Source organism: Macaca thibetana, chromosome 5 (genome assembly GCF_024542745.1).
Source record: "Macaca thibetana thibetana isolate TM-01 chromosome 5, ASM2454274v1, whole genome shotgun sequence".
NCBI lineage: Eukaryota > Metazoa > Chordata > Mammalia > Primates > Cercopithecidae > Macaca > Macaca thibetana.
In genome coordinates this window covers 101010448-101029201 of record NC_065582.1, presented here as the reverse complement: position 1 = coordinate 101029201, position 18754 = coordinate 101010448, and the positions used below count along the sequence as shown (strand labels likewise).

The 18754-nt window shown below is 38.5% G+C and overlaps 1 protein-coding gene across 3 annotated transcripts in view; it reads left to right on the top strand.

Annotated features, from left to right (window-relative positions):
* Window positions 1-18754, top strand: part of SPP1 (secreted phosphoprotein 1) — an 899378-nt gene that overhangs the window by 832834 nt on the left and 47790 nt on the right. The gene's annotated exons all lie outside the window — the stretch shown is intronic.

Here is an 18754-nt window from a genome sequence, read left to right as displayed (position 1 = left end):
CACCATTTGCCTGCCAATGTGTCATCACAGCTATAATTTCACTTCCAAACTCACTAAAGAGCCATCTATCAATGCACTACTGATTGGTTTTTACACATAGTGAGTTGCAAAGCAGTATTTTAAAACCAGCTGTGTAGGAAAACCCAGATTTCCCTAGCATTATGTGCTCTCCAGACACAAGGACATAAAGCTAATGGAAATGAGAAGGAAAAGCAAATGTCCCCTTCCTCCTTCCATCAGATCTGGCTTTCTGATCACCCTGTTTTATCAGATTAAAATGTAAAATGAGACTGGTGAAGCTGATTTAAATAATCTCTCTCTAACCATGAGAAAAATTGGAAGGCCCAACTAAAGTCATGTTAAATGTTAACTTCTGCCAGGAATTGAAGCTGAAGTTTCACCAGCAGAACAGGAAGTCAACTTGCCTCTATTGTCTTTACAGAGCACCAGGTAACATTAAAAATTCAAAATTGCTAAACACACACACACACACACACACACACACGGATAACTTCTTTCTCGTCTTCATGACATATTTTATGTTTTCTTTTTCCTTTTTGTTTTTCTGACCCTCTAACTAGGTTGATATTTTACTTCTCGAGTCCCTAAGACCTTACTTTGTAGCTTCAGAATTTTAGAGTCCGAAGGGATCATCATCTAAGGCAGTGGTTCCTGAAAAGGCTATAACCTTAGGGGGTGAAAGAGAGAGAAAAATATATTTAAATAAGTTTTGTTGTCTGATAAACTTACTGACTTGTTTTCTCTTTTCATCACAGACTGGATAGAACTTTGTCTAAAATGAACCCTGATTCACAGACAACAGCTTGGGAACCCCTGATCTAATTTCATCCCCAACCTTCCGCTACACAAATTAAAATTCAGGGTCACTTGGCCAAGATCACAGAGTTCATTGCTTTTGAAGGGAGCCAGGCTTTAGACACTCAAGTCTCTTGACTGTGTAGTGTGTATTCTCTCATATGGGCACCACGCCCCACCAACTCCTTACCCATGAATAAAGTTAATGCTACCATTTTTATATACCTCTCATGGTAATCTGGAAAATTAAGTGAAATTATAATGTATTTTCAGCCAAACATATAATTAGATTATAAAAACTAAGACTTTATTCTAGACCTATAATGATTATAAAATTAAAATTATAATTCCATAATTTTATAAATTCTCATATTCACAAACAAAGTAACAATGTCATGCAATGGAATAATTTCATCCAAATTGCAGATGATGCAAAATTAATGCTTTACAACTATTTTATTATGAAATTAATTAAAAAGCATTATATAAAACTACGTGGACATGATTATCTCAAAAATGAAAAGGAATATTAAAATACATGTCTAGTTAGAAGGTTTAAAGATAACACCCCAAAATAACAATGGTTATGTCTGATAGTAATATTCTGGATACTTTTTTCCTTTTGAATGTTTCTATAATTTCACTCTTTTTAAAAATATTCAGCTTTCCTTTTATAATGATAAGAATCAACTACATTTTTTAGTCCAAAGAATAAAAGTAAATCCAATATTGTGTTTGTGTATGTTACGCCAACATGCTTTTTTTTTTTTTTTTAAGTAACACAGATGTGTTCATTCAAATAAGTTGACATTTTCATCTTGGTTTCATCTTGGTTAGTTGGTTTGATGAAAGTCCAAATCACATGCCAATGAGTAAACTCACTAGCCCATATGACCCAGCTCTGAGAAAGAAAGGTGTATAATTTTGTTTCACAAACATTGAGAAGCAACAACTTTTGGGGTGGGGGGGTGCTAGAAACATCCTTTGACCAAAATTTATGTGAAATGCATGTGCCAGAAATTATAATGACAGAAAAAGGAATTTGATGTCAAACATTTTAGTAAATTACAATATGTACTCTAGAAACATTTCCACTGGAAGGAAAACATCCATTTGAGTGAATGTGTAATTTCTATTTTTATAATACAATGTGGGCAGATTATTACAAAAAGTATATGCAACCATGTGAAGTTTAATGCTTAAATATAAATAATTAGTATCTAGCTTGGTTATGAGTTAATAAAACTTTAGAAATCAATTAGAAAAATCATACATTTAATTTCACTTTCCACTATTAAGTACGTTAGATGTTTTTAAAAGCTAAAACAAAAAAAATATTGCAAGGATAAAAATGAAATTAATACTGTCAAATCTTTTCTGGCTTCATCTGATGTTAAACATTAAAGAGATGTCTGGCCTGTTAAAAAAAAATCTTGGATCACAGAAATAAATAGCCTCTGAGAGAATTAAATGGGTTTTTAAAAGCATATTATTAATTTTAACTTTTATGTCAAAATCATTAAAAAATCATATACAGGACATAATAGAGAAGACGAGGGTGACAACAATTGAGATTATAGATGGTCCCCAATTTGTAAGATTTCGACTTAGATTTTTCTACTTTACAATGATGCCAAATCCATATGCCTTCAGTACACTCCTCAACTTACGATGTGGTTACCTCTGGATAAACCCATTGTAAGTGGAAAATACCATAAGTTGAACTTTACTTACAGTATCAAGATACAACCCCATTGTAAGTGGAGGAGTATCTGTATTTGAAGGCAAGCTTCAAAAATTCAATTCAAATTGGCTTGAAGAAAATGAGAATTCATCGCTTCATATAAATGAAGAAGCAAGGGGTTCTGGCTTCAGGTGTGGCTGGATCTGAGAACCCATATGACATCCCTAGGACCCGGTCTCTTTCCATCTCCTGAATCTGTTCTTCTCTGCTTTAATGTTCCTAAATGCAAACAACAGAAACCAACTATGGATAGTTTAAGCAAAAAACTGAATTTACTAAAGTATTTTAGCTAGCTCACACTACCTTTGGAAAGCCTTGAGAATGAAATTTGGAAACTCGTATCCAGTAACTCAACTGCAAATCAAGTTAAAAACCAACTCACTGGAGATACCATTGCCAGTATAACTTGTCCTAGCAGCTCTGGTTCCAGGCACCCGATGCTCCTGCTAGAATCATAGCTATTGGGGCTTCTAGAAATGGGATAAAGCTGCTACTGCCTGCCAAGAATAAAGTCCTTATTTACCTCATTGGCTTCTGATTAAAAGTCTGACAAGAGTGAGTTTGATAGCAAATTCTAGAACACACATATACTGGAGTAAGAAAGACTCAAAGGTAAGAATCTAGCTTTTACAGACAAAGGTGGTCTCATAAATTGGGGAATTCATCAACATAGGAAAGTTGTTCGAAGGTGCTCAGTGGCCAAAAAGAATAACAAATATATGCCATGCCATGGATTTTTCCTTAGGCAATATATGCTGCCAAATGGCTACCAGCAGCTCCAAAATCCCCCCAGGTCCAACTCGTACAATGAACACATCTGTGCTTCTTCCTGCTAACCTGGCAAAACACTCGTTCCCCACTGGCTCTGACAGTGTTTCATGCCCAAGTCTGAACAAATCACATGGTCAGGGGAATGTGTGCCTTTGGCCAACACTGAATCACGTGCCCACTCCTGGAGGTGGAGGCAGTGTTATCCCTACTTGAAGCATTTGAAGTACTTATTCTGAAAGCAGAGAATGCAGTCCTCCAGAGAGAAGCTGCTAGATAGCTTCCAGAAGAAGGAATGGAAGAAAGAATAGGAGATGAGGAGATGGGTAAAGGCAACAAATGTTTTTTTACAAATATTTTGATATCCAACTTAACTTCTCAGTTCAACCAAGAAATGGAATGAAGTTTCTGGTCAGACCATGTGTTCTGATTTGGATTATCTTTGCTTTGGTCAGTCTAATAAAAATAATTACAATAAAAGTACTAAGAATGACACTTGTATGGTGCTAGGTTTCTCTAAATTATGTACGTATAAGTTATATATATATATAAAGTTATATATAACTTAATTATGTTCTAACTAATGTGTGTGTGTGTATATATATATACATATAAAATATTCACAATCTTATGCTGTATATTATTACCATCATTTTATAGATGAAAGGACTGAGACCCAGGATGTTAAATAATTTGATCAAGATCAGATCCTTGGTTGAGTAGAGTAACTGGAATTTGAACCCAGGCAATCTGACTTGAATCCATTCTCTTAACTATATAGTATAAACTCCAAAGAGAGTACATTACCTGTCACTGGTGATCTTTAAGAAGAATCTAGGTAATCGCTAGAGGGAGTTGTGAAAGATATTTTTCTATTTAAAGTAAGATTGAGGATCTTTCTCTCCTCTCAATTGGCTGAACGCAGAGAAGTGCCTTATAGAGAACCTACAATTATCCCCCCGTGGCCCAGCAGTGTGGGTTCTGCTATCCGGGGGCAGGTCAGGCTGGGGCGACTCTATGACTCATGTTTCCCAGGCTGGCCCAGGTGCTAATATGCTCTAGCTTCCTTTAAGGAAAGCTACTTCTGGAAGTTTGTGGCCTGCCTGGGTGTCCGCAGTTATCCCCCACTCCAAAAATTCCCCTGGAATGCCTAAGCATTGGCCAGTGAATCCTCATCTCCACATTTCTTTTTTTTTTTTTTTTTTTTTTTTTTTTTTTTTTTTTTTTTTTTGAGACGGAGTCTCGCTCTGTCGCCCAGGCTGGAGTGCAGTGGCGCTATCTCGGCTCACTGCAAGCTCCGCCTCCCGGGTTTACGCCATTCTCCTGCCTCAGCCTCCCGAGTAGCTGGGACTACAGGCGCCCGCCACCTCGCCCGGCTAATTTTTTTTTTGTATTTTTAGTAGAGACGGGGTTTCATTGTGTTAGCCAGGATGGTCTCGAGCTCCTGACCTCGTGATCCGCCCGTCTCGGCCTCCCAAAGTGCTGGGATTACAGGCTTGAGCCACCGCGCCCGGCCCCTCATCTCCACATTTCTAAGCAGCTTCTGTAGTCTGGGGCTGCTCAAAGATCTGCTGTGCAGAGATAAAAATGCTTTGCTAATCTGGTGGACCAGCCTCTCATTCCTCTCTCCTACATCTACAAGATGGCAAAGGAGGAGCCACAAATCTTTCCCAAGCCTTGTACACAAATCCATTAGTCACAGTACAAATTGCACTTGAATGACAATCTACTACCAATTACATTAAACTGTAGGTCTCCACATTCAGCTGTAGCATTTTTACTTTTTCTGAACCATTCTCATCATGTCAAATATTGAACCTGTGAGAGTAAAGTTATGTCCATATGCACTATGAGACAGACATTGCTGACCTCTACCCAACAAATCATTGCACCTGCTTCTTTCAGCTGACAGAGCCCTGTTCTTGGGACGGGAACTGAAAATGTCAGATTCAGTTGTTTCAGCTATAAGTCCGTTACTGGAAATCCTTGTTTTTTTGCAAAACTAGGCCCTAAAAATAATAGAGCTTATAGGAAAAAGAAGGGGTTGGGGGTAAAAGTAGACCTAAAAAAAAACATAGAGGGTATTTCAGAATATAATTTGGACAACATTAGGCCGGCAGTTAAGATAGCCAGGGCTACTCAGGATATAATAAAAAGCATTAAAACAACATGGACTATTCATTTCCGGTTCATGTATTCACATGTGGTTCATATATGTTATGCTTAAAAAGTCACTTTAAAAAGAGAAAGAAAGAACAATATGGAATGCATTCCAGAATTCTGAGACAGTGAGGCTGCTGATAGAGTGGGTATAGAGTCAGGCCTCTGAGCCCAAGCTAAGCCATCATATCCCCTGTGACCTGCATGTCTACATCCAGATGGCCTGAAGTAACTGAAGAATCACAAAAGAAGTGAAAATGGCCTGTTCCTGCCTTAACTGATGACATTACCTTGTGAAACGCCTTCTCCTGGCTCATCCTGGCTCAAAAGCTCCCCTGGTGGGCACCTTGTGTCCCCCGCCCCTGTCCACTAGAGAACAACCCCCTTTGACTGTAATTTTCCACTACCTACCCAAATCCTATAAAACGGCCCTACCCCTATCTCCCTTCGCTGACTCTCTTTTGGGATTCAGCCCGCCTGCACCCAGGTGAAATAAACTTGTCGCTCACACAAAGCCTGTTTGGTGTTCTCTTCACACGGATGCGAGTGAAATATAGGAGGAAGTGGAACCCGCCACAGGCTTAGAGTTGTACAAGACTCAGGAGTAACAGGTGCCCTCACATGAGGGAGTGTCAGGAATAAGCACTCATTTTACATTTTCTTTCACAAAGTTAAAAAAGGTTCCTGCCTGTACAGCTAAAGGCTTTTGCCTTTCCTGATAAAAGTTATTATTAATTCTCTCTCCTGCTAGGCTGCTATAGTCTGCTCTTTTGCTACACCAACACAGCTTCCAGAGTATGTCAACATAATTCCCCTATTTATCAATGCATGTATGTGCTCATTTCCTGGAAATGGATGTGGCAGAACAGACTGTACTCCCTCTCCGAGCCTTCCTGCAGCAGGCAATGGCCATGTGACTTGGTTCTGACCCATGAAATAAATATAGGGAGACTGCTGAGAAAGCCTCAAGAAGAACCTCTTCCTTTCCTATTTTATATTTTGTCATATGAGGATATAATACTTGGAGCAACTGATGCCATTGTATAGCCGTGGAGAGAGATACTGCTGCCACACTGATGGTGAAGAAGAGGAGGGAGAGGGAAGGAAGAAGGAAGGAGGAGGTGAAAAAAAAGAAAAGAGAAGAAAGGGGAGGGACTGGGAAGGAAGGGAAGGAGAGGGGAGGGGAGGGAAGAGAATGGGAGAGGAGGGGAGGGAAGGGAAGGGAAGGGAAGTGAAGGGAAGGGGAGGGAAGTGAAGGGAAGGGGAGGGGAGGGGAGGAGAGGGGAGGAGAGGGGAGGGGGGAGGGGAGGGGAGGGGAGGGGAGGGAAAAGGGAAAAAAGGCAAGAAAAGAGGGGCCAGGTCCTTGATGATAGCATCAAAACACTGAAACAACCCTGGAACTATTTATCACCAATTCAAACTTTTAAGCCACTTTTGGCTTTATGCTTTTAATTTAATTTTATTTTTAGAAAGATAGGGTCTCCCTCCATCACCCGGGCTGGAATGCATGATCATAATTCACTTCAGTCTTGAATTCCTGGGCTCAAGTGAGCCTCCCACCTCAGTCTCCCAATCTAGATAATTTTTTAAATTTTTGTGAAGACTGGAATCTAGCCATGTTGCCTTGGCTGATCTCTAATTCCTGGCCTTAAGTGATCCTCCTGCCTTGGCCTCCCAAAGCACTGAGATTACAGGTGTGAGCCACTGTGCCAGGCGGGTCTTATTCTCTTTACTTGCAGCACACCAATATCTCTGGCATTTCCTGTAGAGCACTATGAAAGGAAATTAAATCTTGGCATCTCAAAATCACTGAACCAAGAGTAAAGTCAAGCTGGGAACTATGTCAGGCAAACCTGCCTCCCATTTTATTCCTAAATAAGATAGCTACAAAGATAAGAAGCTACATACCTCCCTCACAGTTTGCCCACAAGAAATTCCTTGTGGACAAAGGACAGACAGAGCTCAAAGTCATCCCTCTGAGGCTCACCTGAGACAAATGCATATCTGATTGCTTCCTCTGCCCTATTGTTTATGTAAAAATGCAGATTCACTAAGTCAGACTAAATCATGTCTTCAGTGGAAGGCTGATCAGGGACTCAAAAGAATGCAACCTTTTGTCTCTTATCCACTTTTAACCTGGAAGCCTTCACTTCAAGTTGTCCCGCCTTCCCAGAATGAAACAATATACATCTTACATATTGATTGATGTCTCATGTCTCCCTAAAATGTGTAAAAGCAAACTGTACCCCGACCACCTTGGGCACATACTATCAGGACTTCCTGAGGCTGTGTTGTGGGTGTGTCCTTAACCTTGGCAAAGTAAACTTTCTAAATTGACTGAGACCTGTCTCAGATATTTGGGGTTCACAGCACTCACATATCTATTATGTCTGTTTCCTACAGGCCTGTAACGAAGTATCACAGACTGGGTGACTTAAACAACAGAAATTTATTGTCTCACAGTTCTGGAGCCTGGAAGTCCAAGATCAAGGTGTGGGCAGGGTTAGTTCCTTCTGAAAGCTGTGAGAAAAGGATCTATTCCAGCCTCTCTTCTTGCCTTGTAGATAGTGAGCTCTCTATACCTGTTCATACCCAAATTCCCTCTTTCTATATGAACACCAGTCATACTGCATTAGGGCCTGCCCTAATGACCTTATTTTAACTTGACTACCTCTGTAAAGACCCTATCTCCAAATAAGGTCACATTTTGAGATACTTGGGTATGAGGGCTTTAACATAAGAATTTGAAGGTGAGGGAGACACAATTTAACCCCAAACACCCACATAATACCCTGAGATCTGGACAAATGTATTTCCCTTTGACATACCTTTGTGAGATGTTAGTAATACAGGTCCACAATCCTTTATCTGAAGCCCTTGGGGCCAGAGGTGTTTGGGAGTTCAGAATTTTCTTGATTTTTATAAAGATAATGATATTTATACATGTATATTACAGAAGAGTCTGGGGCAATACCCCATAATCAATCATATTGTAAACCAAAAATAAAATTCTAAGCCTCCCATCTGACTGAATGGATCTTTTCTCTCTGCCAAGGGCATTACAAAGTTAACCTGAAAAACTGGTTCAGGCTATGATGGGAAGAGGGGGCAGCCAAACATCCCTCATTATACTCTCCACCCTTTGGAATTCGGGCACAACTGACCAACATTAACATTAAAACAGGGATCTTAAGACTGAGAAAATAGGCACTTTGTAGCAATAACATACCAAATTCCAACCTGACTCTAGTATCTCACCACATGACAGATAGCAGGCCCTGAAAGAAATCTGAGTATTTTACCCCAAAATATATTTCTTTGACATACTTTGAAATGACCCTGCAAAGCTGTCTCCTATGGGAAAAATCTACATTCTGTAGAGAATCCCCTTCCCTTTCCAGGTCTTTTCCTGATCTAGGAGAGATTAAGTAAGAGTTTGGTACCTTTTGGAGTCTAATAAGAGACATTTTCATCTATTCTTTCTGAAGGCTGCTACCTGGAGGCTTCATCTACATAATAAGAAGCTTGGCCTCCAAAACCCGTTATCTTAACTCAGACATTCCTTTCTGTTGATTCCAGTTCTTTATCTAATAACTCTATCAACCAAGTGCTAGTCAAGAAACCTTTGAAGCTACCTATGACCTGAAAGCCTCTGCTTCAAGTTGTCCTGCCTTTCTGGTCCAAGCCAACTTACGCCTTACATATATTGATTGATGTCTGCCTGTAACTTGTGTCCCCCTAAAATGTACAAAATCAAGCTGTAACCCAACCACCTTGGGCACATGTTCTCAGGACCTTTTGAGACTGTGCCTTGGGCCTTGGTTATTCATATTTGGCTTAGAATAAATCCTTTCAAATATTTTGCAGAGTTTGACACTTTTTCATCCACAATATTAACCTTATTGCAGTAAAACTAAGAAATATTCCCACAACACAAGAAAAAGACTATGAAGACCTTCACAGTAATTCAGGTCAGGTTTTGCTATCAAACGAATTTTTAAAAATGTTTGTTTTCATGCTTTCATAATTTCAGAATTGTAGGTAACAGATTTTGGACCTGAATTGCCTACTCTCTGTCACATGAAGCCTTCCTCAATTTCTAAGTTTGCCCAACCTTTCTTCCCTGAGCTTTTCCTCCTTCTCTCCTTTCTTCTGTCACCAGTTGTTCCATTTCCTGTCTCCTTTTCTTCTTTCCTTTCCCAAGACTTTTAGAAGAACAGTTATTTTTTTGTTGATGCCCTTACCAATCTGCATAGGCAAATCTAAGAAGAAACATCTGTACATCCTTTAGTACCTTGAATCAAAAGCCATCGGCCTTGTTCAAATCCTAAGAAACCCTTCTGAATCTTTGTGCACACAGCTACGGCTTCAACAAAATGAGAAACTGACATTTAATCTGTGGGTATACCCCTCTCCATTTATTCATTCGTTCAGCAAATATTTATTAAACACTTGCCATTGTTACCCATGGCAGGTATCTGAATTACCAGTGGCGAATCCAAACTGTAACACCATGAGCCAGGAATTGTTTTAGGTAGTTGTTATGCATCTGTGAACAAACAAAAAGATTCCTGCCCTCCTGGGGCATATTGAAATATAGAAAGTGAGTATGATATGAAAAGACTTTAGAGAACTCTGAAAATACCATGAATTAATGCCGTGAATTGATGAGTTAGTAGAATCCAACATAATTGAAATATAAAATCTAAAAACTAATGTATCTAATAATTTATAAGCCTGAATCTAAAAATCTATTAAGATATTTTTGAGGTAGGAATTTACTCTGTGTTGCTGCCACTTAAGGAGCTGCCAAGAATGCTCACAAATAATCAAAAGAATCAGTCTTTCCAGTCCATCTAATTCTCCAGAGCTTATTGAGATTCTGCAAAGGAAAGAAATCACTCTGTGGCTCATGCCTGTAATCCCAGCAGTTTGGGAGACTGAGGCAGGTGGATCACGAGGTCAGGAGATCAAGACCATCCTGGCCAACATGGTGAAACCCCGCCTCTACTAAAAAATACAGAAATTAGCTGGGCGTGGTGGCTGAGGCAGGAGAATCGCTTGAACCAGAGAGCCGGAGGTTGCAGTGAAACGAGATGGCGCCACTGCACTCCAGCCTGGCCGCAGAGATAGATGCCATCCCCCACCCAAAAAAAAATCACTCTGGCTGCCCATAGAAATGGAAATGCAAATCCATGGGACCCTCCCTGCCCTTTCCATTAATGGGCAGCCCAGGTGATTCTTAAGTAGATGACCCTGAGAATCAAACTTTGAAAATTCAAATTGCTGCTCTTCCCTTAGCTAATGACCTATATTAAATTACATTTACTACAGGGAAGGCAGAGTTGCCTTTTGCTCAGGTGTATCAGTCAGCGGTTAGTTTTTTGTCTTGAAATGCAAACACTTTACAGCACTTCTTTTCAAATATGTGTGGCACCCATTCTAAATCCCTATGCTAGGAAGGAGATGGATTTCTATTCAATCAGTTTTTAAAGGATATTCTGAAAGAAATGGAGCCATACTCTTGAAAGAAAGGAAGAATGAAAGGGATTGATAGGGTTGTTCTCTATTTTATTTTGCTGCTACAGTTTAATTACAACTGCTTTAAAGAAGTGACGTCTCAGTCTGATAAATGCAATAACATCTTGATGACTGAGAAAGTGACTCAGTAAATTACTGAAAAGCTATCACATTACTTTGCAAACAGACAAAATAGTCAACCAAAAATCAATTTATTACCCTGAGATTTTTTCATGGGTGTGTTTGATAGTTATATTTGTGTTTCTCTTCTTAATTTTAACTGATGATCTATGCTAAATTAGAAAAATTAAGTATTATATAGACATTTCTTGAATAATAGGGGTTTTCATTAGACAGTTTGGTTTTAAAATGTTCAAATTTTTCTAAGAGTGCATTGGGTTATACACCAACCTTGTTCAATCTGTGGCCTGCCGGCTGTATGCAACCCAGGACAGCTTAGAATGTGGCCCAATGCAAATTCGGAAACTTTCTTAAAACATTATGAGATTTTTTGTGTGTGATTTTTTTTTTTTTTTTTTTAGCTCATTAGCTATCATTAGTGTTAGCGTGTTTTATGTGTGGCCCAACACAACTCTTCTTCTTTCAATGTGGCCCAGGGAAGCTAAAAGATTCGACACCTCTGTTATACACAATTGTGATCAGAAGTAAACACCACTCAAGAATGAAATGAAAATTGTTTTGTATATGACAGGAAATATTTTATTTTACACCAAGTGGATATCCTAAAAAAATTGATAAGTTACTAGAAAAATGCCATGTACCAAGATTTAATCATGAAATAAAAAGTCAGAACAAACCTGTAACCAGTAAGGAGACTGAATCAGTAATCAAAAACCACCCAGAAAAGAAAAGACCGGTACCAGATGGTTTCATTGTAGAATTCTACCGAATATTTTAAGAAAGGTTAACACCAATTCTTCTCAAACTCTTTCAAAAAATTAAAAAGGAGGTAACACCCAGTCTTATTATCTGAGCACAGAATTAACCTGATAGCAAAGCCAGATCAATCTACTATGAGAAAAGAAACCTATGGGGTTCAATATCCATGATAAATATTGATGCAAAAATTCTCAATAAAATTCTAGCAGAGTTCACCGGATGCGGTGGCTCAGGCCTGTAATCCCAGCACTTTGGGAGGCCAAGGTGGGAGGACCATGAGGTCAGGAGATCCAGACCATCCTGGCTAACATGGTGAAACCCCATCTCTACTAAAAATACAAAAAATTAGCCAGGTGTGGTGGCGGGGGCCTGTAGTTCCAGCTACTCAGGAGGCTGAGGCAGGAGAATGACGTGAATCCAGGAGGCGGAGCTTGCAGTGAGCCTAGATCGCACCACTGCACTCCAGCCTGGGCGACAGAGCAAGGCTCCCTCTCAAAAAAAAAAAAAAAAAAAAGAGAAAAAGAAAATTCTAGCAGAGTTCAAATGTACATTAAAAGGATTATACACCATGACTAAGTGGGTTTTATCCCTAAGAAGCAAGGATTGTTCAACGTGTAAAAACCAATCAGTGTAATAAACCACATTAACAGAAGAAAGGATAAAAATTACATAATCATCTCAATTGACACAAAAAGCATTAGACAAAATTTTCATGCCTTTTTATTATAAAAACACTCAACAAACTAGAAATACAAATAAATTACCTCAAGAAAATAAAGGCCATATATGAAAAGCCCACAGCTAACATAACACTCTATAATGAAAAACTGAAAGCTTTTCCTGTAAGATCAGGAACAAGGCAAGAATATCCATTCTCTCCACTTCTATTCAACATAGTACTGGAAGTCCTAGCAATTAGGCAAAAACAATTAGGAAAGAAAAAGAAATACAAGGTATCTAAATTGAAAAGGAAGAAATAAAGTTATCTCTGTTTGCAGATGACATTGTTACTGGAAAAGGATCCCGATCCAGAACCCAAAAAAGGGTTCTTGGACCTTGCACAAGAAAAAATTTGGGGTGAGTCCAAAGAGTAAAGTGAAAGTAGGCTTATTAAAAACCTAATGAAACAAAAGAATGGCTCTTCCATAGGCAGAGCAGCAGTGTGGGTTGCTCAATTGAGTATATTTATAGTTATTTCTTGATTATATGCTAAACAAGGGGTGGATTATATATGAGTTTTCTGGGAAAGGGACAGAGATTTCTCAGAACTGAGGGTCCCTCCTTTTTTGAAACTATGGAGGGTAACTTCCAGTCACTGCCATGGTATTTGTGAACTGTCATGGCGCTGGTGGGAGTGTCTTTTAGCATGCTAATGCATTGTAATTGGCATATAATGAGCAGTGAGGACGTCTAGAGGTCACTTTCATCACCATCTTGGTTTTGGTGAGTTTTGGCCAACTTCTTTACCTCATCCTGTTTTATCAGCAAGGTCTTTGTAACTTGTATCTTGTGCTGACTTCCTATCTCATCCTGTGACTAAGAATGCTTAACTTTCTGGGAATGCAGTCCAGCAGGTCTCAGCCTTTTTTTACCCATCCCCTATTCAAAATGGAGTCACTCTAGTTCAAACGCCTCTGACCATATTTGTAGAGACTTGTAAGAACTCCACAAAAAAGCTGTTTAAGGTAATAAATGAATTCAGCAAAGTTGCAAGATACAAAATCAACACACAAAAATCAGTTGCATTTCTATACATTAACAATGAACAATCTTAAAAGATAATTAAGAAAAATATTTCATGTATTATAGCATCAAAAATATATAATACTTAGGAATAAACTTATGCAAGGAGGTGAAAGACTTATACACTAAAAACTACACAGCATTGCTGAAAGAAATTAAAGAAGACACAAATCAATGAAAAAACATCCTATTTTCACAGATTGAAAGGCTTAATATTATTAAAGTATGCAAACTATGCAATCTACAGATTCAATGCCATCCCTACGAAATTTCAATGGAATTTTTTAAAAATAAAAAATCCTCAAATTCATATGAAATCTCAAAAGAAGCCATATAGTCAAAACAATCCTAAGAGAAATGAGAAAACCAGAGGCCTCACACTTCCTGATTACAAAACATATTACAAAGCTACTGCAATCCAAACAGTATGGTATTGATGTAAAGACAGACATACAGACCAGTGGACCAGAATAGAGTCCTGAGACAAATTTTCATGGGGATTGAACAATTTTACATCACCACTAACAGTGCACAGGGGTTCCAATTTCTCCACATTTTTGCCAGCACTTGTTATTTTCTGTTTTTTGGTTTTTTTTTTAAATGGCAGCCATGCTAATAGGTATAAAGTGATATCTCACTGTGGCTTTGACATGAGTTTTCTAAATAATTAGTGATGTTGAACACCTTTTCATATGCTTATTGGGCATTTGTATATCTTCTATGGAGAAATATATATTTAAGTCCTTTGCCAATTTTTTAAATTGGGTTATTTTTGTTGTTGTTGTTGTTAAGTTACAGGTGTTCTTTATATATTCTTGATATTGACTCCTTCCCAGATATATGATTTGCAAATGTTTTCTCCCATTTTTGCCTTTTCACTCTGTTGATTGTTTTCTTTGCTGTGCAGAAGCTTTTTAGTTTGATGTAGTTCCATTTGTCTATTTTTGCTTTCATTGCCTGTGCTTTTGGTGTCACAGGCAATAAATCATTGCCAAATTCAGCTTTGTAAAGATTCTTCCCTACTAGTTTAGGAGTTTTAAAGTTTCAGATCTTTAATCCCATTTTGAGTTCATTTTAAAATATGGTATAAGGTAAGAGTCCAACTTTATTCTTTTGTATATGGATATTCAGTTTTCTCAATACCATTTGTTGAAGAAAATATTATTTCCCCATTTTATAGTTTTAGTGCCCTTGTTGAAGATCACTTGACCAGTGGGTATAGAGTCAGTTTTGCAAGATGAAAAGTTCAAAAAATCTGCCAAAACAATGAGCTATAGTTAGCATTACTATACGGTACACTTAAAAATGGTTGAGATGGTAAATTTTATGTTTTTTACCACATTAAAAAAAAGAAATAAAATATTGCCAGCACCACAGAAGTCCCTTGAAACTATCTTAATCAATTGCTTACACCATCCTCAAAGGTGATTATTACATCTAACATTATAATTTAATTTTGCCTGTTCTTGACATTTATATTAAAGGAAATTAATATTATGCTTTCAGATATGTTCATGTTGTAGCATATAGCTGTAGTTTATTCTTTTCCATTGCTGCATGGTATTCCATTCTACTGTTGATGCCTATTTTAGTTATTTCCACTCTAGGTCTATTATAAATAATGCTGCTTTAAACATTCTTGTATATTTCTCATTCACATGTGCACATATTTCTATTAAGTACATACCAATGAGCAGAAGAGCTAAAAATGGCATAAATAGGGTGACCATCTAACTTGCTTTCTCTAGCAATAGGACCTCTCTGTGCCAATTATCCCAGCATTTTAGCAAGTTTAGGCTTTGTCCTTGTCCTTCCCTCCCTTCCTCCCTCCCTCCTTTCCTTCCTCCCTCTCTCCTTTCTTCCTTCCTTGACTTTATTCTTGTGCTCTTTACATTCTAGTTGAAGTCCCTTTTTTCCTCATTGAAACATCTTTGTCACTCAATGTTTTACACCTTAAGTCTTCTTAATGATATAATTCCTACAATAAGCAAATAGACTACAAACTACAGCAGTGCAGGCTGCCCTGGCAGTAATGAGATATCGATCAGACTCCTGTAGAAATTATCTGGATCTGGACAGAAGGCATTTGCAATAGGCTTATGTTTCAACACTTCTACCAGAATAGTCAGAAATAATACATGGTTTGATGAGGGAAATAAAAACTTGGCAGACACATACTTGGAAAAAAGAAAAAGACTCGTGCCAGTTAGAATGATGATCACTAAAAAGTTGGGAAATAACAGATGCTGGAGAGGATGTGGAGAAATAAGAACGTTTTACACTGTTGGGAGTGTAAATTAATTCAACCATTGTGGAAGCCAGTGTGGCGATTCCTCAAGGTTCTAGAACTAGAAATACCATTTGACCCAGCAATACCATTATGGCATATATACCCAAAGGATTTTAAATCATTCTACTATAAAGATACATGCACATATATGTTTACTGCAGCACTGTTCACAATAGCAAAGACTTGGAACCAACCCAAATGTTCATCAATAACAGACTGCATAAAGAAAATGTGGCACTTATACATCATGGAATACTATGCACCCATAGAAAAGAATGAGTTCATGTCCTTTCAGGGACATGGATGAAGCTGGAAACCTCATTCTCAGCAAACTAACACTAGAACAGAAAACCAAACACCTCATGTCCTCACTCATAAATGGGAGTTGAACAATGAAAACACATGGACACAGGGAGGGGAACATCACATACGGGGCCTGTTGGGGTTGGGGGGCTAAGGGAGAGATAGCATTAGGGGAAATACCTAATGTAGATGACAGGCTGATGGGGAATACCACATATGGGGCCTGTTGGGGTTGGGGGGCTAAGGGAGAGAGAGCATTAGGGGAAATACCTAATGTAGATGACAGGCTGATGGGTGCAGCAAACCACCATGGCACATGTATACCTATGTAACAAACCTGTACGTTCTGCGCATGTACGCCAGAACTTAAAGTATAATAAAAAAAAGAAAGAAAAAGACTTTCACACGAAACTGAATAAATGACACAAAAGAACAAAATTCAGAAGACACCAATATAAACATAATATAAACTCAGAAGACACCAATATAAACTCCCTCTTCCTTCTCTACATATAATTCATTATTAAATTTATCTTTATAATGAGACTGTTCTGCCAATGTGATGTCTATCACTAAAGATTTAATTCTGTGTTTACTCAACTTTGGTCTAGGAAATGCATGTTCTATGAGATATTAATAGGATTCTCATAAAGTATTTTCTATTCTAATCAATTGGGGTAGCTTTGCATAGTACATCTGCCTTCCTTCACAAGAAACATATTAAAGGCTCTAGGAATTCCTACAGTAAAGAGACATTAACCAAATATTTAACAAAGTTATTTTGGCTGCTAAATCATGGAATGTCTTCTTAACATCTTACTGAACTGTTCAACAGCTTTGTGTTCCCTTTTGGGAAATGGTAATTTAGTATTGGAGAACAATTCATTTCTAATTCTAGCATGGCTAAGGAGATAGAAGGCTCCCCATTATTTTTCCAGGAGTTTTGTCTCACATAAGTTAAGATTTGCTCACTACCTCCCATAGCTCATCTCCCATAGCATTTTAATTTTATTTTTCTCCTGCACCTTTTAAATTTATGTTTTAAAATTGACAGAGTACATTGCATGTTTTTATCATGTACAACATGATGGTTTGAAGTACATATGCATTGTGGAAAGGCTAAATCTAGCTAATTAACAAGACGCATTGCCTAACACCGTTATCATTTTTGTGTTAAGAGCACATAACGTCCACTGTCTTTACATTTTCCAAGAATACATTATACCATCATTAACTACAGTCACCTTGCCATAAAATAGTTCTCTTAAAATGTATTCTTCCTATTTAACTATAATTATGTATCCTTTGACCAACTTCTCCCCATCTCTCCTCCCGACCAACCATCCCACAGGTAACCACTGTTACCACTGCTCTCTGCTTCCACGAGATCAACTTCTCTAGATTCCACGTATTAGTGAGATCATGAGATATTTGTTTTTCTGTGCCTGGCTGATTTCATTTAACATAATATCCTTTAGGTTCATCCGTGACGGTTGCAAATGGCATTTTTCCTTTCTATGGCTGATTATTTCATTGTGTATATATACCACATTTTCTTTATCCATTCATTCATTGATAGATACTTAGATTGATTACATGTCTTTCCCACAACATTTTTAGGCTTGGGAAATCAGACGAGGAATAGACCCTGGTGTATGGATATCAGAAGTCATAGGCGCTGATTCTCACACTAATAACTGTAACCTCTGAACTCCTGTTACCTTATCTATAGGATGGAGCTAATCTCTGCTTTTTAATTTAATATCAACACATATTAAAAGCTAGTCCTCAGGAAATTTTTCTTCTAAAGCAATAGTGGGGCCAGGTGCAGTGGCTCATGCCAGTAATCTTAGCATTTTGAGAAGCCGAGGTGGGAGACTCACCTTAGCCCAGGAGTTTAAGACCAGCCTGGACAACACCGCAAAACCCAGGCTCTAAAACACACACACACACACACACACACACACACACACACAAATTAGCTGGGCATGGTGGTGCACACCATGCTACTTGGGAGGCTGAGGCAGGAGCATCACCTGACCCCAGGGAGGTCAAGGCTGCAGTGAGCCATGATCACACTACTGCACTCCAGACTCCAGCCTGGGCAACAGAATGAGACCCTGTGAAAAAAAAGCAGGAAAACAAGAAAGAAAACAAGAAAGCCAGAAAGAATGCAAGAAAGCAAGAGAAAGAGAGAAGAGAGAGAAGGAAGGAAGGAAGGAAGGAAGGAAGGAAGGAAGGAAGGAAGGAAGGAAGGAGGAAGGAAGGAAGGAAGGAAGGAAGGAAGGAAGGAAGGAAGGAAGGAAGGAAGGAAAGAAAGAAAGAAAGAAAGAAAGAAAGAAAGAAAGAAAAAGAAAGAAAGAAAGAAAGAAAGAAAGAAAGAAAAAAGAAAGAAAGAAAGAGAGAGAGAAAGGGAGGAAGGGAGGGAGAGAGGAAGGACGGAAGGAAGGAAGGAAGGAAGGAAGGAAGGAAGGAAGGAAGGAAGGCAGGCAGGCAGGCAGACAGACGTG